Genomic DNA, 24184 nt, shown 5'->3' with positions numbered 1-24184 from the left:
GGGATCAGTCACTGAAACAATCCTGACATTTTAGCAGCTTTTCTGCAAAACCCCATGTCCTCTGTTTGCCTTGGCCCAGTCACAATGCTAACGACACTACTTCTGTGTCCCAGATTCTTTAGTTTTTCCCTTTAGAAACAAAGTTTCATTTTTAATTCTTTGTTAATGATTACCAGCTTGATGGTTCCTTTGCCTCCACTAATTCCAGGACTCTGGCAAACAACTTTTTCACATTGGGCTGGAGAGAAATGAGAGACTTCAATATGTGATAGGTGTTCTTTTGTTTCATTGTTGCTGTCCTTGTGTGTCAGGCGTGTGGGAGGAGATGGAAGAAGGATGCAAGTGCAAGACCAAATGCCTGATGGCCATCTAGCATACAAGGTAGGCCTCTTCTGTGGTGGGGGGTACTACTAAATGAACATTTTGTTCTATAACTGAGGCTTCCATTTTAGCTCTGTATGTGATGTCACTTTGGACATGGTTATCAGTGTGGCTGGTAGAAACTGAATTTCCATTCCATATAAAAGTTGCAAAATTTTTAAATTTGTTTTCATTGCAATTCAGAACAGAAATAGAACATTTGAAATTACCCACAAAACAAAGTTAAAAACAAAAATCATTTCTGGTCAGTTGAAATGTTCCATTTTGATAAAAATCAAAATATTTCATTTACATAATGACTTATTTTATATTATCTATGAAAACACTTTAAAAAGCATTTGGAATTTTTATTTTATTTTACAGTATAAATATTATAACGTGAAATAAGATTTCAAAATGCTTTGTTTTGATTTTTTTTTCCTAAATGATTTTTTGTTGATATCAACCCACTCCTGCAGAAAGTTTCACTATTGACTAAACAGCATTTTCTGCCAGAAAATTTTCAAACAGCCCTGTTTATCGGTTCTTGTCTGCTTGTTTGGAACAGTGAGGTGATCAGATTCCAGTGCATGGTTTCAGTATTGCCTGCTCAGCAACAGTTTTAATTAGCTAAGACATCACCTAGTCTCTCTAGAGGAGCTCTTAAAATATAAGATGGGGGAGTTTTAAAATCTCAAGAGAAGTAAGGATTACTATGAATTATGTTTTACACCTGTCTGGTCTGTCAGGTCCACATCTTTCAGACACCAAACTAGCATGTGTGTGTGTGTGAGAGAGAGAGAATGTTCTTATGGGCTTCTGCAACAACCCAATCTTTATGATGAATATGTTGGCCTCTTACAGAGCTAAAGTTTACAGTTCACTGCAGAGTGTGTGCCCAGAAAACTGTAACTATTCCTCAATAAGACACCAAGTATGTAGGTGAACATGAGCACAGTATGTGTTATAGGGTGTACCTGTGCAGCGTTGTGATGGTGTCACCACAGGGGGGGATGTTGTCCTGGTGCACTAATCAGGGTTGTCCAGTTACCAAGGAATTAACAAGCTGTTGGTGGAAACAAGCATTGTGATTCATCAAGAGTTCACAGCTGGGGAAGAAAATATGAAATAAAATCGGCAGATTCAGTAAGATTCCAGGGAAGGAAAGTGGGTTCTCCCACCCACCCACTTTTAAAGAAAACAATGGGACTCTGATGTTTCATTACCAAAAATTATTTTAATTATACACATATAAAAACAAATGTCATGGTTTAGAGATTCTGCAGTTCTCAGCTAATAAAATCAAAGGATCTAGCTGTATTTCGCTATTGCATAAATACTTTTGTAGCCACAGTAAATAAGGGAGGATGGAGGTAAATGGGCATAGCTCTAATGACTTAATTGATGTTGCATACAGTTAAACCTACTGAAGGCCTAAGCCAGAATGTATTGGTATAAATATACAACAACATTTGCCTTAGTTATTTGCCTTGTCATATGCCACAGTACTGCAATAAAGTATTTTTGACCCTAAGAGTGTCTCTAAGCCAGAGAGCAAGGGGCTCCGTGGCATTTAGCAGTGAGTTTCAGCTGGCTAGACCAATGTGCCCTAATTCATTAGTGTCATGCTCTGTAGATAAAAGGAGTCATGTAATATATAATTGGAAAACTAACAACACACTGGGGATTAATATCATTGTGACAGGTATGTATTAATACTCTATATGGAGTAATTGATGTTCTCTGATATTTACGTTTTAAAGTCTGTACCTGAATGAAGTAGAAACAGGTCTGCCCAATTCTTGTACACAAATGAAGCACAGTTGACCAGTGACTATAAGACTACAATTTACATATGTGATAAACAGAACCACCAAATCTCACACAATAGTTGGGGAGTCAGCATGTCCAGATCTCAAAGGACCATGTATTTGCTTGTCTAACCAGCTTGGCCATCAGTCAGAGACAATGAAGACATATCTACATGCAAGTTAAACAGCCATCAGGAGATCAGGTGCGGAAAGACGATCACTTAATCTCCATGGGGAATGGAAGACTTCCTGGCTTTTGAAGCAAGGTCAATGAACTTTTAGAGATATGTTTTTCAAAGCTTTACTGGTCTATAAAGGGAGGGACAGAGAACACTTCAATTATCCATCACTTGAGGGACTAAAGAGGCCAGAGCTTTTGAGATTGCAGAAAGATGGGTCCTTCAACCAATGGGGTTGAAGTCTCTGAAAATTGATTTAGTTGAGAAACTTGCTTAGGCAAAGATTGTAACTGGCTGAAATTAACTTTTAGACTTAGAAGCAAATTCCTACTTTTGTTTGTTCGCTTGTAACCCTTTCGAAACTCTATTCTTTATTCTTGAACTCTTAAAATCCTCTCTCCTTTTGTTAATAAACTTGCTTTACTTTTAATCAAAACCAAGCCTGTGCTGTGTTTGAGTTAAAAGGTTAACTCCAGTTCAAGTGATAAGGTGTGCCGTTTGTCTCATTAAAGGAGCATAACGAAGCTCTAAATGGGCTACGAAAGAGCTGGACATTGCAGAGCACACAGTTGGGGGAAAATTCGGGACTTCACGGTATTGGGCTCATCTTGCCAAGTGTAAGCGGAGCTGGTGCACATCAGATTGGGGCTGGGGTATAACAAGCAGGCTGCTGGAAGCAGGGAGCTGCGTCAGAACTGTTTATCGCGCAAGCGCCTCTGCTAGTTGTTGGTGTCCAGGCTGTGAGCAGCAGAGCATTCAAGGCACCCCAGGTTATAGGGCAGGCAATGACACACGGCCCCTCTGGTCTGGATTGCACCCCAGTATTCCAAACAGTGAATTATATGAAATGGTGTTTAGCCCCTGCCCACCCACATCATCTGCAAAAAAATTCAATTCTAATGAATACATAGGTTTCAATAAATATTTTGGACACAAAAAGGCAGATTTACTCTTATTAGAAAGGTCGATCTAGTTATGTAGTGCTTTACGATCTCTGATGTCCAGCAAGTGCTTTTAAAAAAAAAGGCAAATATCATTCACTCTGTTTTACAGATGGGGAAATTGAGATACAAATCAGTGAAATGACTTGTCCAAGATCACAGAACGGGTCAGTAATACTTCACAGTCTGGCCCTGCCCCCTCACCGCCAATAGAGAGCATGACGGGATGCTCTGCCTGTATCAGAGGAACTTCCCATTCCAGGGAAAGGAGCAGATCTTTCCTTGGCTGGTTGTTTTGTGGGGAGAGGGTTATAATATTGTCCATCTCCCGCTCATCCATAGCTCTCACTGCACCCCTTTCTGCATCATAGTGTCTGGGTCTTTCTTTCCTTCCTGGTAACCCTCACACTTTCACAGTTCCCATCACCTCTACCTGCTCCTCCCTTCCCTCTCCACATGGGTCTTGCCCCTTCTCCTACTAGCACAAGTGCAGGTCTCATATCCACATCCCCCTAAACACCTCTGATTACATTGACCCCAATCTTGGCCCTCCCTCCATCCCCACCATATCCATTTCCCTAGATCCAGCCCCACCACCTCTCCACCTCTTTCAGGTCACCATTCCTAACGTGATGGCCATCCCCCTCCTCAGCTGCTCCCCCTCCCCTTCTCTTGCTATCCCTGAAATGCCCACTCCACATCTTAAATGATCACAGCCATTCATGACCTCTTCATATCTCACTCCCTCCAGCTCCTGGCATTCACATAGACCTGCATCCCTTCGTCTGATGCTACCTCTGTAACTGCCCTCTCTTACTGAGGCCTTCCCTTCTCTCACACTCCTCACCCTGGATGGGGTTGATGAACTTCTCTTCTCCCATTCCTGACACAACCAACCACTCCCACCTCCCCCTTCCCTATCTTTTGCCTCTTTTAAGTAGCTCTGTATTCTCCCTGCTCCCACTTCATGTTGCTATCATATACCATCCATCCAACTCCTCCCCATCAGCTTCCTCTCTGATTTTGACTGCTGGTTCTCTCTCCTCCACACCTCACAGTCTTCCACACTCACCTTGGTTACTTCAGCTTCCATGCTGATGAACCAACCAACCCCTTAGCTGCATTTCCTTGCTCTCACTTCCTTATTCACCCAGAAGCCCTGGTTCAGCTCTCCCACTCACCAAAAAGCCTGTTCACTTGATGTGGTCCGGAACAATCATTGCTCTCTCTCTGATCTCTCTGTTGCGGAGTCCCCCTTTCTCAGCCATCGCTGGTCTCTTTTGCCTATCATCCCAGATGCCTTTTCACCACCTTTGATTCACTCCTCAAAACCCTCCTCTCCACATCCCTCTACTTCTCTCTCTGCTCAGGATATCAACAATTTCTTCCAGGAGAAAACTGACAAAATATCATGGGACCTTCTTCCTGTCCCCATTCTATCTATCGTCTCATTTGTTGTTGAAATGTCGACTCCTGCCTCTGATCGGCTTATGATACTGGGCTCCATCACCCACTTCTTACATTTTCAAGCAAACACCTTGGTGCTTTTCCCATGCCTCCCCTCAGGCTTGAGAGTTGCTCCTTGTAAACATCTGCAAAACTGCCTGTCATGCTGACCAATACTGTCTCTTCGTTTCCTTGTACTCCCCCATCTGCCTGCCTGTGAACATCTGTTGTCTCTCATCTTATGCTTAGATTGTAAGCTCTTCGGAACAGGAACCATCTTTTTGTTCTGTCTTGTGGGGGTACTGCTCCTTGATTAGGGCTCCTAAAAGCTGCAGTAATACAAATAATAAAACCCAGATAGTCTATCCAGAGCTCCATCCACCAGACTACCCTGGCTCTCAGTAATGACTGTATTATCATTATTTGTTGTAATTACTTTGTATTCTTGTGGTACCCACAGTGTGCAAGGCACTGTTTACCCACACGGGAAGACTTAGTGCTTGTCTACACATACACCGCTGCAGTGCACCAATGCAGCTGCACTGCTGTAGTGCTCAGTGACTACCTATGCTTCTCCCATCAACGTAAGTACTCCACCTCCCTGAGAGGCAGTAGCTATGTTGAGAGGAGAAACCGATGTAGTTATATTGACATAAGTCTATGCCACAGTCTCTGCCCTGAAGTGTTATCTGTCAGATGGCTATAACTGTACTTTGCCCCATGAGATGTTGTGAAGTTTAACATGTATAAAACCATTTGATATGTTCAAATGAAAGTTAGTATCTATAAAAGCAAGTGTTCTCATTAATTCCCAAAACAATTTATAGTTTATCCAGAGGTTATCAAGAAATGAATCTCACCATGTTAAATTGCAGGCTGTGCTGCTGAACATAATGGGTGTTACTTTCTCTTAAAATGTATTTAACAAAATACTTTTCAGATTAAAGGCCATACTAGATTAAACTGCTCGCTGTTTAGTATTCTTTAGTGCAGTGGTTCTCAACCTATTTACCATTGTGGGCTGCATATTCAGCTCTCTGTGTATTATGTAGGTCACATCCACACAATATATATATTATCTGTATGGCCCTGAGGATGTTACATGTGCTGATTGGGCCACAAGCGACCCGGGGGCTGAGAACCACTGCTTTAGGGAAAACCTTATCTAACATCCACAGACCCATATCTTACGCTGCCTCAAAGACCATCTCTCTCTTAGCAGGCAAATCCTTACATGCTTACAATCCAGGAAACTACTAACTTAACAGTAAATATAGTTTATTATAACTTTCCTGTGTATTTGTGCATATATGCTTTAAAATGATTTCTTTCTCAAAATGCCCTTTAATTTAAAAGTTATGAATGGCAAATCTGCTACAGTGTGTATATAGTTCATCTATAGGATAGGTAAATGCATAGATATACATGCTTAAGCGTCGGCAAATATCAAACATATTACATACAGAGAAAGAGAGATTTATATATTTTGATAAAAGGAAGGTGAAATTAAAAATAGAAAGTCTTGAGTTGATGGATTAATATTAAGATTTCTAATGAAGTTCTGTAATCAACTGCAAACACATATAGCTACTTGGCTATGAATGACAGGTCATGAAAACTGAACTTTCAAGGCTTCATTTCACCATTATGAATCACTTGTGAACAATTCCACTTTTGTTACTGAAGAGTGTTATACAATCACTTTTCAGGTACATTGCAGAACTGAAAAGAGTGCTGATACTAAGCCATTTCTTACAGTACAAAATAAAGGTAAGTTTAGTATCTTTTCCTCTTTTTTGTCCTACTCTTTTCCAGTTTCTCTTATTTCTTTCTTTTTAAACTCTCACTTCTTTTTAACTACCTGTTTCTGTTCCACCTGGCATCGGTCAAAACCACGTCAATAAAACTGATCTTGATGTTAGCTACAGAATAAAGTAGCTACTTTTTAAACAGTTTGGAAGGAAAAAATTCTTTATATTTAAAACTGATTTCATTCCTTAGCTCTTGCTTTGTAACCATGCAGGTAAATGTGCACTTTTTAACTCAGGTGGGGCTGCTCTTTCAAAGAAAGATTGTATAGAAATGTATTATGAGTAAGCTGTGGAAATGGAAGAATTACATGTGGTTGTCAAAATCTTAGCATTTTCATCTAGCAAATTCCAGCTCACAAAAGTTGACTGTTATATAATGCTCACTGTATGCACATGTGTGTGCACTGCTTTATATTTTTGTCTTATAAAATACAAATAAGCACACTGGTGTAAACCAAATTAGCAGGTGGTTGGAAATGTGATTGTAGATGGTGTAGGTGGCAATACATTCCAAAATGCATTTCAGGAGCAAAACCCAAAACATTCATATTATGCCCCATCCCAATTTACCTCCATCCTATGTGCACCTAATTCTCCTAGTTGCTCATTAGCCTTCTTCAATCTGACATGGCTAAATGACCATATTTGTATGTACTGTGTTTTACAAATTAATCAAATACCAGTGGATTAGATAAACATGTATAAAGTGTATAATTTATTTATGTTTATACTATAAGGCTTCAGTTCATGGATTAATTAAAGGTGGCTGCAAAAAAAAATACACATTTTTCTTTCTTTAAGCTTCTGTTCCTAGGTGGCCAGTTCCAAAAGCATGTGTTCGATATGTCTCACATTATTAACATACCTCACACATTTCACAATCACCTCCACACAATGCTTCAATGGGCAACAGGAACTGAGCATTATAATTCAATGTGTGGAAATACTCTAATCTTCTGATATTGAACACACTGATATGACATCAGACTGCTGTTGGGACAAAATAAAACATACAAGTTTATGCAAGTGTATTAGAGTACTAAAAGCACAACATTTTTCTTCATGCATTATTATGCTGCTATAGCTAGCCTTTGCATTAAAGGCCATTTGCTCATATTAGTTATGTGTGACATTTTTGTTACATACTATTCTGGACAATTCATAATGGAACAATTATACAGAGTATCTGTTGGGAACCTGGTCTTTCAACTCAGGCAAAATGTCTTCAATAGTGCTATCCTTTTTTTACAAAGAATATAAGAGATTAGTTTTCTAAGCAACCTATATAAGCACAGGTGCAATTATTTTTTCGTGTGTGAAAAAAACCTAATTTGTGCACACAAATTAGGTATTTAACCATCTAACTACCTAGATCTCAAACCTGCGAACTATTACCAAAGTAAATAATCTTTACTCATATAAGCATTCTTACTGAAGTCACTACTCACTTGAGCAATGAAGATTTGTGTGTATAAGAGTCTGCAGGATTAGGTCCTTGAATTGACATGAAGATGCAGTTTTCCAGTACAAATCTGATTCGTTGTGTATGCAAAACTGTATACCCAGTTCAAGAGGACAGAGAGAAGCCCCTTTAAAAATGTGTCCCTCAAGCTACTTTCAGAGGTGTGTTTTGCAACTGCATCAATGGACCTTGAATGCAAACAAAAAAGCTCTCTTATTTCCCTAGGAGCAGTCAAATTATTAATTGAAGAGTTGTTGATATTATTTTTACTAATTTGTTTATGCTGAGGTAGCTCCTATGAAGTGCTAGGCACTGGCTAAACATGTAGATTACCCATCTCTGCCGCATAGATCTTACAATATAAAAATAATGGATGAAGGACAGGGTAAAAGGATAAAACATATGGACAATATGTCGCAAGACACCATGCATTACACAGAGACCATGTGTTACCCTTTCTATGACCCACTCATAATCAGATCCAGAAACAGGTTGATAAAGGTCAAGAGGCATGATCTAGTAGAAAGTCTCTGTCATTAAAACAAGTTGAGCACTGCAGAAATATTAGATTAATTCTTTTCTTCTTAAGTGTAGAATATAGACCTGCCTGTGGAGAGAAGTGAGAAGCAAGCACTCCTACTCTTCAATACCTGTAATTTTCATAGTTATTTGTGCTTTCAATGGATTTATGATGGTTGAGAGTTTGCTCCGCCACGGTAATTCAATATTTATTTCAAACCTATTAAATTACTGTTTGCTTTTTCTTTTCTTAGTGACAAATTTCTTATTTTGCTATTAGTAAAGCAGAAAAGTACACTATAGCAGTGTGATTCTGCTATGGGATCTAATTTACTTGCAGTGTTGACAAGATAGGCCAAGAGCATAGAGAATAAAAACAGGTGAATTGCTCGAAGGAATGAGGGGGACTTCTGAAGTCAAGGTTATAATGATACAGAAATAAGACAGATGTGTAGCATTCACTACTAGACCCTAAAAATATTTGTTAGATATCTCAGAGTGAAAGATCGTTACTCATAATACTGCTAGCATGGTGTTAAGATTTGCAATCTTTTCAGAAAAGATGTAAAAAAGATTAGAGGTTTAAAAAAAGATTTTATTAATACATTTTGCATTTGGTCCTAGGCAAACTGAAGGGTTTGGGGATCTTTGTTCTTTTCCACCTTCCACTATAATCAGATTTCATATGTTAATATGACCATATATCACTGAAACCATTTGGACATCATGAACCTGATTCGCACATGCACTAAGGTAACACTTCTGTGGCAGTGTAAGGGAACTGAAAATAGGTGTAACTAATTTGCATCCATTTAAAGGCACATTAACGTTGCAAGAGTGATGTAAAAGGGCTTTGCTGAAAATAAGACTCAGTCCCCATGAGCCTATATTAAACAAAAGCTTATTGATGCATGAAGAAATCATACACATACAAGTGAAGTATCCATCACGTTCACCTGCAGCAGCAGTGGTCTCAATATTTAGCTCATAAAACCCTAGCTATTTTCAGTCAAACTTTACTGAGAAAAACTATTCATCATACTCCTGTGTAGTCTGTTTTCCTTTCAAACTATTTTTACCCTGTTCTTTTTTGTAGCTCATTTCTACTGTATATAATTTATCATGGTTATAATGTGAAGATTCAAAATAACTCAGTCTGTCACTGTTTGCCATGCAGTCTGCTGCACTGGATAGAATGCAATGGGAGTTTTGGAACTTCTAATCGGGACAGGAATTATGCCAGTGATAACAGAAAGTGTCCATGTCTGTGTGTGTTCGTTCAGAATTTCAGGTTCCATTAGCAGCACAAGGAATACCCACTCAAAATAAACATATGGTTGTACCATCATATCAAATGTAGCAAGAAGTGAGCAGAGATGTAAAGACCAGTGTATTACAGAGAAGCATAAAGTACTCGACAAATAGAGAAAACGAAGACTGGTTTTATAGACAAAATAACACAAAGTGTTAAGTTATCCTTTTACACATTTTCCTTAGATTTTACCATTTTTTCAACTAATATTTTCCCTGCTGCTTGTCAAGATATAGTTAGTAATATTCACTGTGAATTCCACTGCTTACTAATTACTTATTTTACAGATAGCTTGCAGTGATGGGTCATTTCACAATAGGTCAGTTACTAATTTTTCATCATCATATTTCCCTTCCCATGCAGTAACCATTGCCTCAGTATTGAAAAAACCAGAACTTTTTCTAAAGTGCATCATACACCTGACACACTAAATAATGAGCAGAAAAATGAAATAGCTTAACTTACGGTATCAGTATTGCTATGTTTGTTATATAATGAAGAACTTATGTCTAGAAGGCTCTGAATCATGTTCTCTCTCTTTTTGAAGAATATTGACTTGTTTGGGTTGTTTTTAAATCATGTATTAACATTTTTGTTTTGGTTTAGAAGTCCAGTCAAATGAATTTAATAAGTGTTGCTGTCAGTGAAAAATAAGTATCAGTTATATCAAATATAATGCAGAAATACTTTACAATGGAAGCACCATAACTGCACGGTACACTCTGTTCCCTTATTATTCTCAGTGCTCAGACCTGCAGAGTATGAAATGATTTGAAGTGATTTAATATTATATATACTTGCACTCTTTGAAGTGGGCCAAGGCAACTGCAATTCATCATTTTTGTGACCTTGAACATTTGAGCATGAAAAAAACTGGTCATTTATGGTTGACAAATACCATTATGAATTCCATGATGAGTCATTAAGAACACAGGTCAATCCCCATCCTCTTCCTGACTACACATAGTTTGTATAACTCTCTGTACTCTATGAATTGTAGCCTATAGATAAAATGACAACGTTAATAGAAGATATATACCTGTTATTTCATCCTCCCTCCATTATTAGCAAGATTTTTACTTCCAGCAATTAACTAGAAAACCTAGCAGATAACAATTTTCTAATAATATATGTTATTCAGACCGTCCTTTTGAAAAATAAATAAATCCCAACTTTTTTCCATTAAACAGAGTAAAGAACTAGATTTTGCCATGTCACTTACAATTAGTTTGGACTTACAATTACTTTCCCAGTTAGCTTTGCACAGTTTTGCATTATGTGAAAATATAAGTATTGCATTGTACTTTTTGCAGATTTTTAAATAAAACAGGTATAAAATTCCTTCTTGTAGTATTTTCTTTTAGGAACAGAACTGAAAAAAATAGTCAAATACAGGGACATTTAATGTTATTCCAGAAAAAATCACGTACATCTATAGAGGTCATTTTACAAGTTTATTTAGGAGGTTACTTTTTCCTTATTAAAGAGACTAGAACCACAGCTGGCAAATCGTTTTCCATTAATAGAAAACTTTACCCTTGTATAAAAACAAGGATTTATCAGAAGAAAGGAGAGGGTGGAGGATAGCAAAAATATCTAGTGGATTATTCCTATCAGCTCTTTCCAAAGCACTATTAGAAATGTCCATCGTTTGCCAGAACTATAATACATACACATGTGCAGTAACAATGCACAATGAAAAGAACCAAAGTAGTAACAAGATAAATTAAAAATGTGAAATAAACTATTAGCCCCATGCCAATTAGAAGTGGTTGAGGAATGACAGAGCTATTAATAAAACCTCAGTATTCTACTGCATCTCACGATCATGGTACCACAGCCTTCCACCCTCAGTTGCAGTAAAAAAATCAAAAAAAAATAAAGTAAGATCATACAGAACAACAGATTTTCAATGAACCAGATACTACATGACGAACTCTAAATCAGTATGTGCATAGGTTTGACGTAGCAAATAATTTGTAAAAAACTGATTTGGACCTTAACATAAATTAATTAATAAATGTTCATCATTGCTGCTGCAACTTTAATGCCAATGGGATTTTGTGTTCTAGTTAAAAGGTGCAAAAAGATGGTAAATCATCCAGCTGTATAGTAATTTCAGTGTGCTGGTTTGCTCATTTCAATACCTTGCATAGTCCTCTGTCATTTCTTTCACCACTGACCAGGTGATGCTGCAAACTCACCCCGAGTTTGGGAAACTTTATCTCTGCATTACACCAAGATTCTCAGGCACTAAGATTAAAACTATGAATGATAAATGACACTGTAGTACTACACTCTCTACTATGTTCTCCCATTAAAATCCTTATGCAGCTTACTATACACAAAATCCTTTACTCTGATTCACCTTTCCTTCCAAACCCAATCCAAACACACACTATTGGTAGCAAACCCAGCATACAAATTCATGTGCATTAAATATATGGAATTACAATGTACATGTTACACAACAGGAGATAAAATAAACAAACGTTGCCCTTACCTTGATTGGCTTAGATGACTGACACTTGATGTGATGGGACACAGTTGCTGTTTGGTTCATGTTTCAGCACCCTGGATAGTGCACAATCCCACAAGCAGTTGGAATGGGTGACTAGAAATCAGTTATTTTCTCTACCAGACTTTGTTAGTGCTGCTGCTGCTGCTGCTGCTTCTGCAGGAGTGTTTCTTACTCTAGACTGAGAGAGTTGGTATGTTACTTAGCTTCAAACAGAGTATTCATTCTGTTCATCATTCTCAGCACTCTTGGTGATGTGCAATAGAAAGCTAAAACACTGCTTCGATTCACTTCCACTGCACCTTTCCAGCACTGAGAATGTGACAGCTACCCAGCTCAGCCAATCATCTCGGCTTCTATTCTCTCTGAAAGGGCTGAATACCAGAGGAAGCATGCCAGATTAATGGCTGGTCCAGTGCTTAACAGGGCACTGCAAAAATCCCGCCCCCCCACAAACTGAAATAAGGTAGTTTCAGAAAGTTTATGGTCTTGTGACTGCTTATGACAGGGATGATTTCTGCATAGTTCACCCTTTTTGAGTGTGGTTTTCAGTTTTCTTAGATTGTACTGTTTTCTCCATTGCTGTAATAGTGACTCAAACATCATCCGATATCATAGATGCCAAATCGTGAGTATCAGTGTGACATGCACACTGTGTGCCAATATAGGATGTTCCTCTTCCTAGTTTCCTGGGATATGCCCATGCCTGTATAGCCTGAAAACGGGAAACAAGAAGCTACTGTCCCTCTAAATCAGGAGGAAAGGAGCTCTGGCTGATCTTTACTAGTTGCCTTCTCCCCCAAAGAACTTTTCTTGGGTTATTGGACTGTGTCATGTCCTGAAAATATCCCATCCAGATTCCTGAACAGGACCAATAACCAAATAAGAGACTGCTCCCAGAGGACCCATCCCAGGTTTTATGCCTAATGCAATGCATGCTGAGACAGAACTTTGAGAATTATAATTCTTTATTATTTGCATTATCATAGTGCATAGGAACCTTAGTTATAGATGAGGGCCCCATTGTGCTAGATGCAGAATTGAAAGAACAAACATATGGTCCCTGACCCAAAGATCTTAAAATGTAAGCATATGACAAGAGAGCACAGGAGGATACAAACAGAGGGAGTACAAAGAAACAATGAGGCAATATTGGTCATCCAATGGTCTCTGCACAAGAGCTGTCAAACCATTGTCAAGTCCCATTCCTCCCCTCCCTCTTCACCTCAGAAGTCACAGCAAAGGAGAGTTTTAACTTTAAACTAATTCATAAAATGCTTCTTTAAACAACAAAAGATAAAAAGGTTAAAAAAACGGCCAAAGATTTAAGATCAATAATTTGCCAGCATTGTTTGTAAATGGATTTCTATAAATTTTAATTTATCTATCCCTAGAACATACAGATTTTGCTGATTAACCACCCAGTCTTATTAGCTGTAACCTAATTATAAGTATAAACTAAACAAGGGTGATCAAGTGTAGTAATGATTCCATAAGTGCACCTTTTATCATTAAAAATATCTCAGAAACTATTTAGATCAATAGAATGGGGTTCCACAAAGTGCTGACTGAAATCTCTAGAGCGTTGGTCTGTTGCTTACATCTCTGATAATGTCATTCATTCCTATCCTTTGGTTTCTTTTATGCAGTCGTTAATCCTTTCTAGTGTGTAATCCTCTTTGGTAACTGGCTGTTTAACAAAATACAGTTCAAGGCCTCTGGGTTGTTGACAGCTAATGCTAGTATCCACGGTGCCCCTTGAGGAAGTTTTTAAGCATCCCTGTGCCATTGGGGTTCAATTAAACAACAGAGATTACCAAAATATATTTGAGAATATTAAATCAATGAACAGATGCCTCTATTACACATTGCAATAGAACAGGTGGTGATTGTACCCCTTAGTACACTGAATGAAGATCCTCTTTCCTTAAATATTTAAAATTATTAAGAAATTGCCATGCCAGTTCATAATAGAAACTAAACTTCATATTATTGTAAGTCCTCTAATAAAAACACTTATGACCATCCCATCCATGGTAGAACAATAAGTTATTGCAGTCATTTATTCTACTATTAGAGACACTGTTCCCTGAGGCTCCTGATAACTATTCAAGGCCTTCAGTATCCTACTGTTAGTACCTTCTGGTATAGTTCCCTTGCCACACATTTTTCTACCTCTTGCTTTCTTTCTAAACCTTATGTTCTTTCTGAAAACTTACTGTATTTTAGAACTCCAATTTTCTAATTGAATTTGTGTAACCAATGTGCTACAAGAACAAGAAGAGCAAACCAATATCACTAGTTAGGTACCCCCATGGAACCAACCTGCTTTCTTGTAGCTATTTGCTTTCTTTTGTTAACGTAGGCATACACTGAAGTTTTCTTTTATTGCCTTCCCACAGGCTCAAGGCCTGATTTTGAATTCACTTATCCTCACATTGACATTGTTGGAGTTACTTGTGACTCACACTGGACTGAAATCAGATTCAGGGCCTCTCTGTTTAAGTGCATAATAGCTTTGTGGGTGATTGTAAATGGCACCATTAAAAAAGACAAACCTCAGATTACTCTTGGATTGCCATCTTGATTACTGTTTTATTCAAAAGGAGATGAATTCTGAGCAGTTTTTTGTGCAAACATAAGACTCAAACACAACAGAAACACCAGGGGACACACACACACAAAATATAGGAAGGCTTCTCCCTGCACTGCAGTATGGGGTTGGTATGGCCAATGGATTCAAATATAGGTCAATTTCTAATGGAGTCGGAGGAAAAGCAACAGACCACAGTTGTGCGCTACTAGTGCACACAACATACACATACACAAACACTGACTGTACGCTGCAGTCAGTGGAGCTAGCTATCTTAAAAGGACCTGAAGTAGGAATTGGGAACTGAGGAAAGGAATCCCTCAGATAAGGAACACCTGAGAGAAGCCCACAAATCAACAACGCTTTAATATTTATTTTAGTTTGCACTAATGCAAGTGTGGAAGCATATAGGACTGCAGCTTACTTTTGTTAACCTGCAACTGTCACTGTTTTTATATTGTAAATAAATGAGTCTTTAATGTGGTGAACTCTTTTATACCTTGGAGAGCAGTGTATATATTATCTTGGAATGAATCATCGTAAAACATTTACTTAGTTTCCACATATACACACACCGTGAAAAAAACAACAAACACAAAAAAACCCTACAACTGCAATATAAAAATATACATATGTTAAAAACAACTCAATGTGAATCAGCAACAGTTGATGTTCATGTACAAAGAAGAAGAGAATCCAGTTTCCCTCTTAAAATCATTATCTTTATGAGGCCCAGGCAAACATTAGAAAAAGCTATTCCCTGCTTTGAACTGATAAGAGAAACTTACTCAAGTATTTTAAGGTGTCTTCCTATTTTACAGAAAAGCCAACATCCACATGTAGAAACTGCTGCCCCACTGCTAAATGTCTGATGATTTCTCTAATGTTAACAAGCTCTATTATATATAATATACCAAAATATATATATATATTTTAAATAGAAAATAGTTGGATGGACTTTTTGATATATTCTTGTCCTAAAAGAGGAGCATGCTGTAGTAGTCTGATACTTGCCAACTGGCTTCTTTAAGTTTCTGCAAAAAGACAGCTAAATTGGTTTTTAGTTTGCAGCCAGAAAGTGGGGAAATCCCTGATGTTTGAATGATAAGAAGAGTCTGCTCTTTCTGGTTTATCTTCCAATTGTAAACTTGTCATCTGTCATGAAAATAAAATCAACAGTATCTACATATCATGGACTGGATAGCACAGTTTGTTGGCAGAAATGATAAAAATGAAAAACAGATGCATGAAGATGGCATGAGGAAGAAGCCAGAAGCTTTTGAAGAAGAGAAGAGCAGGGACAGATGAAGAGGAAAAGGGGAATGGTAGACTGGAGTGAGCCAAAGATAAACATCATCTGCAAAAACCTATACAGGCAGCTAGGAGTTGACTTTATGAGCTACTTGGGCAGCAAAACACTGAACTGCTGAATGCAATTTTGATGCTGGTGGATGTGAAGGGTGACTATACAACACTCCTACACACACATTTGTGTAAAATTCTCTCATAGACACTAGACTTCAGAGAAGAAGTGGAAGGAACATCCATTTTTTGCTCTTTTTATTGCTTTCAAACAGCACTTCAGAGTAATAGCAAACACTATGTCAGAGAATAGGGAATAAAAGAAATATGTATTGCCACAGAAATTCTATTCATCTTACTTTCCATCCTAGTACATGAGAAGTTTTGACACCAGAAAACATCAAAATGTCTTGTTCTTATTTGTATTACGGTGGCGCCTAGAGATCCAAACTGACATCAGGGCCCCACTGTGCTGGGCGCTGTACAGAAATATAGTAAGAAGCAATATCTACCCCCAGAGAGTTTACAGTCTAATCAGACAAGTCAGACAAAGGGAGGGAGAAATGAAGTAACATTACTCCCATTTTATAGATAGGGAACTTAAGCACAGAGTGAATAAGTGACTTGTCCAAGGTCACACAGGAAGACTGTGGCAAAGCCAGGATTGAACCCCATCCAGGGACTTAACAAGAAGACCACCCTTCTTCTCTTTTTCAAACATAAGGAATTTCTTATATTTTAACCTTATATTGAAAGGAATTATTTCATTATAAAAATGGAGCAAAAGACAGAGGTGAACCATTGGAATTGCTGTTTTAATTTTGTGCATAACTATTCCTGCTACCAACAATATTGTCTACCACCATAAAAGCCTTAAATCAAATCTAGTCTCACATACTTGTACCCAAGAAACAAATAACAAGGATACACCAGCAAAAAAGCAGTCTCCTCCCATTTCATAGGGTAGATTTTAAGTTCTCATTACAGTGCTCAAAAACTGTTACAAAATATTGGAGAAGCAGCAAAAGTATCTTCCAGTACCAATGTATGCTCCTCTAAGCATGAAAACAATGATTACCATCGGGGACAATAAGAACCAAATAGAATGCTTATACTGCAAGGATTTTATAGCCTTGTCTAACTCTAACCTTCTGGCGACATTCTCTCCTGCTGGAGATGGACATGCACTGGAATTTTGGCCTGGAACGAGATCTAAAGTATCCTAAAGTCCAGGAGTTTTTTATCCTGGGTTCAGGTTGGGATTCAAGTTCTGAGTGAAAGATCAGAGGAGACAGAGAATATTTTGTCTGAATCAAATCCCATATCTCATACTTTTCAGTATACAAAAAGTAGAGAAAGCATTTTTCTTGTTGACAACTAATTATGAACATGATCAGACTCTGTCTAGTCAGGAGTAGCCACAAAAAGTTTGTAAAGTTGCAAGCAAATGGAATTCCCAGAAGGAAAACCTACATACACCGTATGTCATGCAGCTTTCCAAGGTTTAACTTACCATAAACCTCAGCCTGAATTTTTTCCCCAAGCTTGTGTTTCCTAGAGTTTACCTTACTCTCCTGTTCAAGCCCCTAGTTCCCTCAATCCTTCAAGACACATTCCAAGCCCTTGTACATCCTGGTTGGAGTTAAAAAGAGCAAGACTGAATAAAAATAACTCAATCACTTTGTAGGGTTGAGACGTTTTACATCAGAATGACTCCTCAGAAGTGCTCTGTATCCCAGTATAGAATCCTAGAATCTGCCACGCTGTTACAGAAGCAAACCAGAAAAACTCCATGTATTCTAAGCAGCTTGGGGATTTCAATGGAAGGTTGGTAGAGAAGATGCAACAGAGTGTATTTTATGTTGGATCTCTGAGATTAGACAGGGAAACCTTTCAGCTTGAATAAAAACCATGGCCTGGTGACTCAAAGAGTAATGGAAGAAAGTTGGCCTCATCCATTATAGATCCTTCTCTCATGGGACGTATGAGTTCTGGAATGTGAAGCAAACCTGACATGCTACCACCTGTTCTGTGGCTGTTGATAAAAAAAAAAAAAAAAAGTTCAAACAAAATAATATCTCTAGAAGAACAATACTGAATCTATAAAGAATGTCAAGGTCAAAACCTTAACACTACTACTGAACCACAAGAACTGCTCTCCTGTCCTCCATTTGCACTCAGAAGGATACAGACCTGCAAGTTGGCCCATTTTTAGGATCATATTCATCCAGACTCTTTTTCTGGATGACATTTTTTAATTGGCTTGCATGGGCAGCATTTTTTCTTGATCCATTGCAAAAACACTTAGGCTGTTTTCTTAGGAGCCTTTCCTCAGCTTTAAACTTCATACTTCCCATTTGTATTATTCTATCTATATTGCAGCAGCACCTATCACATGGTATGTGTTGCACAGATATATAAGAAAATGCAGTCCCTATATACACAGCAAGATAAGGATATACCTTACAACATTGTCTAGGAAGAGAATAATAAGGAGTTGCCAACATCATTAATGAATGTCCTTCCCAATCTATCACCCCCTTCTTTTTTCATCTAGAAAATAATGATTCCACTTGTAAAATGCTCATAAAATTCAATCGGAATGCCAGAAAAGGCTTTAATTTATTGCCACACTTATAAAAGCAGAAGATAAATGACTCATCTTTTGGCCTGCCCACCCCCGATATAAAGTTTGTTTATTGGTTTATTTTGGCAAAAAGCATCAATTTTAATTAATAAGGACAAGAGATGGCAGGAATATCCAGTGAGCTACATATTTGGAAGGGCTCTGGCTCAGATCCCCAGGCTGGCACACATCAGGAGGAGGATGAGCTGGCATTAAGAAATCTTTGTGGGTCCCCAATTTTTGGGTGAGATAGAGTAGCCTAAGGCTGCTCTACCGTATGTTACTGCTAATGACCACTCCAGCAACTGGGGATCAGCTCGACACAAGATTACACTGAAACCCAGGGTGCTGAATACTTTGTACATCCCAACCCTTACTCCAGTAGAAGAAAGACAGAAAGATAGAGAGAAGACAGAAGTAGTAGAGAGAAGAGCATGGAGGGCAGGGAGAATGAAGCCAGCAGTGAAAGGACTATGTGCAAGTCAAAAGAGTTTGGTCAGACAGCCAATGAGCAGACAGAAAACAGTGTTCAAACTCCCAGTTGTGAAAAGCAGTCTGCTGATATCACCTCTTGTCTAGCCTGTAAAGATTCAGGGGAGGAGGCTTGGACTGGACCTCCTTCCCTGTTTCTGATGCTGCTGCTTTCAGCCATTACTGGAGAAGATCCTGAGACTGCCAAGTGGTGGCTCTGCCACCAGAATAGCCTTTGCTTTCCCTTAACCAGAGTTTCTCAGTCTTGTCAGATTGGCAAACCCTTATGCAAAGTCAAAAATGTTCACAACCCCTTTACATTTACTATAAACACAACAGTACAAATTGCATCAATGATAAACCTATATAATACAACTACTACCAATAGTACATTTGACCTCTCACACTTGGAAGGTTTTGACTGCCCTGAAGTTATTGTGGAGATTTTATTTTCTTGGCTTTAGAGTTACAATAAAACTTTCAGCACCTCATGTGCCCTTGATTGCCTTTCATGACTTCCCCGGCGGCCACAACCAACGAGCTGAGAAACATTGCCCTAGTCTATACTGCTCTGGTCCAATACGACCGGCTGCTGCTTTTTAGTGACCTCCATAATCTAGCCCCAAGCCTCTATCTAGATAACTTCTTTATGATTCAACCTCAATTTTGTTATTTACAGAGATCAAAAATATAAAGAACCAAAAATATAAGGAAGCAATATACTGCATAAGGAAGTATCAGGATTCCGCAAGAGATAGGTAAATTCTTCATTCTAGAATACATTACAGACAGTTCGTACTGTTGATAATGCTTTTGGATGTGACAATGCTTGAATTAGCAAATCAACTAGGTATGGGATTATTGCTCTCCCTACTTTCCCTAGGTATGACAATTTTATTTAAGATACTCCAGATGGGGATGGAAGTCCTGTTGAGTCCTGTTGGTTGGTATGAGCTTTGTCTAACACAGGGAATCAGTAATATGTTGTCTTAGGCTGTGTGTGATCGTGTCCTTCTCAAGTAGTCAGCCCCAACAACTACATTATTCTGGTATTTGCACTCAGTTTAGTTCAGCTAGTACAGGTTTTGTGCTTTTTGGTGCCAAAGGTCTCAAGTTCAGTCTTCACTGACAAATGCAATATTTGTATGCAAGCACAAATCATTATATTTTTATACCTTTTTTGAAAATTTAATACAATTGTTCAGTATGCACAATGAAAGGATATCAACTCCTCTAAAGTAGCATTGTTTAAATACAGAATCCAGTTATTATTTTGATTTTGTGATATTTTCTAAATCATCACTAAAAGAAGTTTTATTAATGTGCATGATTTGACAAGGTAAATCAGCAGTGAGGTATATGAAAAAAAGCTGAAAAAGTAGAAGCTGCTTAACTCAGTTTATCAACCTGTTGTTTCAGTATCAAAGATAAATTACACCATAGGAGCACATTCACTAAATGTACTTGCTCTACTCCTTGCCTTCCTACTTGCATTCAAAAAGCAGAATAGAAAAACATAAATCAAAGTCTTAGCACATACTTTTTTCCCCAACTCAGAAAATGCCATAGCTCTTCTTATAAAACCCACAAGTCTGACTATACAAATAAGAGCGTGGCCAAGCAATCAGCACTTCAAAAGTAATTACAAATAGTAACTTACATTTATCCAGTGCCTTTCATCCCAAAGGATCCCAAAGCAATTTACACACTATATATATAGCCTGGCTGCCAGGAGGGAGGACTTGGGTGGATAGGACTATTAGACCTATTGATGTTTATGTGCTCACTGGAATAGAGCTGGGCCTATTTTAGAATAATGGATCTCAGAACACTCCAAGACCTGCACATATTTGTAATCCAAAATTGTACAAGTGATGGATCATAAAAGGTTTAAAACATAACTCAAACTGGCTATTCCAAATTTTAACATATTCAAAATCCATATTGGGATCTTCTGGCTTGAGCCCATCTCTAATCTAAATGAGTTTTAAAATATTGCCAGTGGAAAGAAGTTGGAAGAAAGATGCTCATGGAAAATCTCAAATATCTTTGCTTCCTGGCAACAGCTTGTATCAGGTATTCAGTAGGTGGCACAAGTGTGACCCACAGCAGAGGGCAATGGGATTAATTTGCTGCACTCACTTTTGCTTTCCTTTTTAAAAATGTTGAGCCCTCCAATCACTAGATGATTAGTGAGATGCCTATGTAGTCCTTGCTCGGTTCTGAACTGGGTGTTTTTCTTGCAGAGGACCTCAACAATATTATCTACTATCTGCTTAGCAACAAAAGGCTGTCTGAAGGTAATTGCTGCAGTCCTAGCCATCAGCTGCACCAATTCCCATGGCTACAAATTGGTCTAGGGTACTCCAAAATGAAAGTAAGAGGCCTCTTGGTTTCACAGGACCCTGGTCCTCTAGGCGAGGGCAAATCTGCTGAATGTGAATAAAATGTGTCTGTGAAAAATTACTATGACAAATTCTCAGCAGTGGTGATTGGTTTACATTTGCCAGGCTATTTTCAAATGGAAAAGGGCTAGAAACTTCCTTTATATTTTAAAGTGAGAGCTATTTGCATTTATAGGTCCTCAGAACAAGGGAAATTCATATGAGTTTTGTGAAAAGTCCCAAAATTCTACCCTAAAATTTGCGCTATGGATCTCTAATCAGAGTACATTAGTATTTACATAAAGCTCTTCAAATACAATGGCGCTTCACAAACTTTCATTACAAAAATGAATTTCTACAACACCAAGCACTTGCGTGATATAGTTCAATATCATCATCCTCACTGTAAAGATAGGGAGACTGAATCAAAACTGTGTAGTGGTCCAGGCCACTTTAATTGTTCAGCCTCAGAGTTAGGATTAAAAATCTGACTCCTGTCCTAATTCTGTGCTCAGATCCCTATAACATATTTCTCGCTAGAAGAACTCAGAAGAAGAGCTGACAGTGAAATACAGAAGTTAGGCGCATGGAATTGGAGTAGACCTTCGAAAGGTCTGAAGAAATATGGGAGTTTGGTGCATGGAATTGGTGTAGAATTTGCAACAGTCTACAACAGGCCTAAGGCAGCTACAGTGCAGATCAGCGATCATAAGAGCCAAATTCTCTGGTCAACAGGCATTCTCTGGGCTCAGAAGGGAAGAAAAATTAATTGCATTGCTTCTTAAGTTACCAGAGTCACTTTGGGAATTTGTTTCCATTTGAGCAGCCTTTATGAGACATTTCAATTACACTGTGGTATGCCAACTGCAGCCTCAGCTAACAGGGAGCTGAAGTTGCTGTTATTTATGAAAGTGTCAAAAGAGAAGTGTCTGGGTGTTTTTTTCTTCCATCCTCACGGTTCTTGGTGTATTGATGGGTGGCCCCAAAGGTACTCAGGTCTCTGCTGAATTATTCAACACAGTTTAGTGCTGAGATGGGACAGGGTGTTTGTTATGTTGCATCATACTTAATTATTTTTATTTATTACTCTTTTTTTTTTTTTTGTTAGGAGGAATGGACATCTCCTTTTATGTAGAAATGGATGCAAGGCCCTCAGAATCTGAAATAATTATTTACTCGTGTTCACGCCTTGCTTAATTGTCACCAAAGAAGTAAAGCAAAAAATTCTAAAGATAGAGGAATGACTGACCTCACATTGAGATGTTTTGAACTAAATTCTGAAGCTAAAAAGGAAAAATGATTTCATTATTGCTAATCTTTATATGGCCTCAGTTTTGAAAACAGCACCTAAATCAGGTGCTGCAAATCAGCATAGCTTAATTGAAACAGTAGCTAATAAAGCTATGTCAATATACACCAACTGAGAACCTGGCCCAGCATTCATTACCAGATGCTTTTGTATGTCATTCATCCCCATTCCTGGCACATAATATAGAACTATCTAAGTACTAATATGGTCCCATAACAACAGTATTGGAGCATCTTCAAAGTAATAATCTCTCTCTTCCCTCTCTATAGGAGTAAAAACTTGAACAGATAGCAGAGAGTCCACCTCTGTGTGCCCAACAGTGAGAGTCTGTGGTTGGGCAGTGGAGGAACCCAGACCTCCCTGCTCCACCGGCTTACAACCTAGGGCCCTATGACCACCTGGTCCGATATGTGGTCTGGGGGGTGGATGCCCCCAAGCCTGTTCCCATGGTCACTTTCTACTGCCTTGTCAGCCCCCTCCAAAATCACACCTGGAGTCAGCTTATGAACTCACAGGAGTGTCTGACTGTCAGCGGTTCAGTGTCTCTTCTCCATCAGTCGCAGCCCTCTGTTCCTGGTCTCCATGGGGGCCTTCAGTGGCTTTGCAGCAGGATCTGGTCCAGGTGCCGTGGAGCTCCTGCAGCCTGTCTGCAGCAGCTTCTAACATAGCCTGCTCCCCTGCTCTGCCCACACTGACTGAGCTGGGCCACCCCCCTTTGAGCTATGCCTCCATTGTGATCATGCTCCTCGGGTACAGCTTGCAGGAGCCTTCTGGGCCCAGAGATGCTCAATAACCTTGGTTCCTCAGTGTGGGGTCTATGCACCCCATCACACACACTCCCTCCTCAGGCTAAGACCTGGGAGCGGGTCTTTTTCCTGCCACTTTCCTCTGTTCTGAGAGAAGAAATCAGCATTCTTGTGCGCCTTTCCCAGGTGGTGGAGTACCCAGATGTTGTAAGGTTATAGGGAAAAGTACCATCTCATGACTTTCATGGAGATCAGCCACCAGAGGGGTGTGTGGTCTGTGATGAGTAGGAAGGAGTTTCCTAGGAGATAATACCAAAGTGCCTCTATGGCCCTTTTCAATGCCAGGGCCTCTTTCTCGATCATCAAGTATTTCACCTCCCGAGGCAACAGCTTT

General features: G+C 38.8%; 1 long non-coding RNA gene across 1 annotated transcript in view; it reads right to left on the bottom strand.

Annotated features, from left to right (window-relative positions):
* LOC137154228 (uncharacterized) overlaps nucleotides 1–24184 on the bottom strand; it is a 266528-nt gene that overhangs the window by 112831 nt on the left and 129513 nt on the right. The window contains exon 2 of the long non-coding RNA XR_010920169.1: nucleotides 12345–12540. This is a non-coding gene — a long non-coding RNA (uncharacterized lncRNA). The remainder of the gene's footprint in view (nucleotides 1–12344; nucleotides 12541–24184) is intronic.

Source organism: Emydura macquarii, unplaced genomic scaffold (genome assembly GCF_026122565.2).
Source record: "Emydura macquarii macquarii isolate MOO-44397 ecotype Brisbane River unplaced genomic scaffold, CSIRO-AGI_Emac_v2 contig_1253, whole genome shotgun sequence".
Taxonomy (NCBI): domain Eukaryota; kingdom Metazoa; phylum Chordata; order Testudines; family Chelidae; genus Emydura; species Emydura macquarii.
Note: the sequence above shows the minus strand (reverse complement) of the source record. Positions and strands in the feature narration are given on the sequence as shown.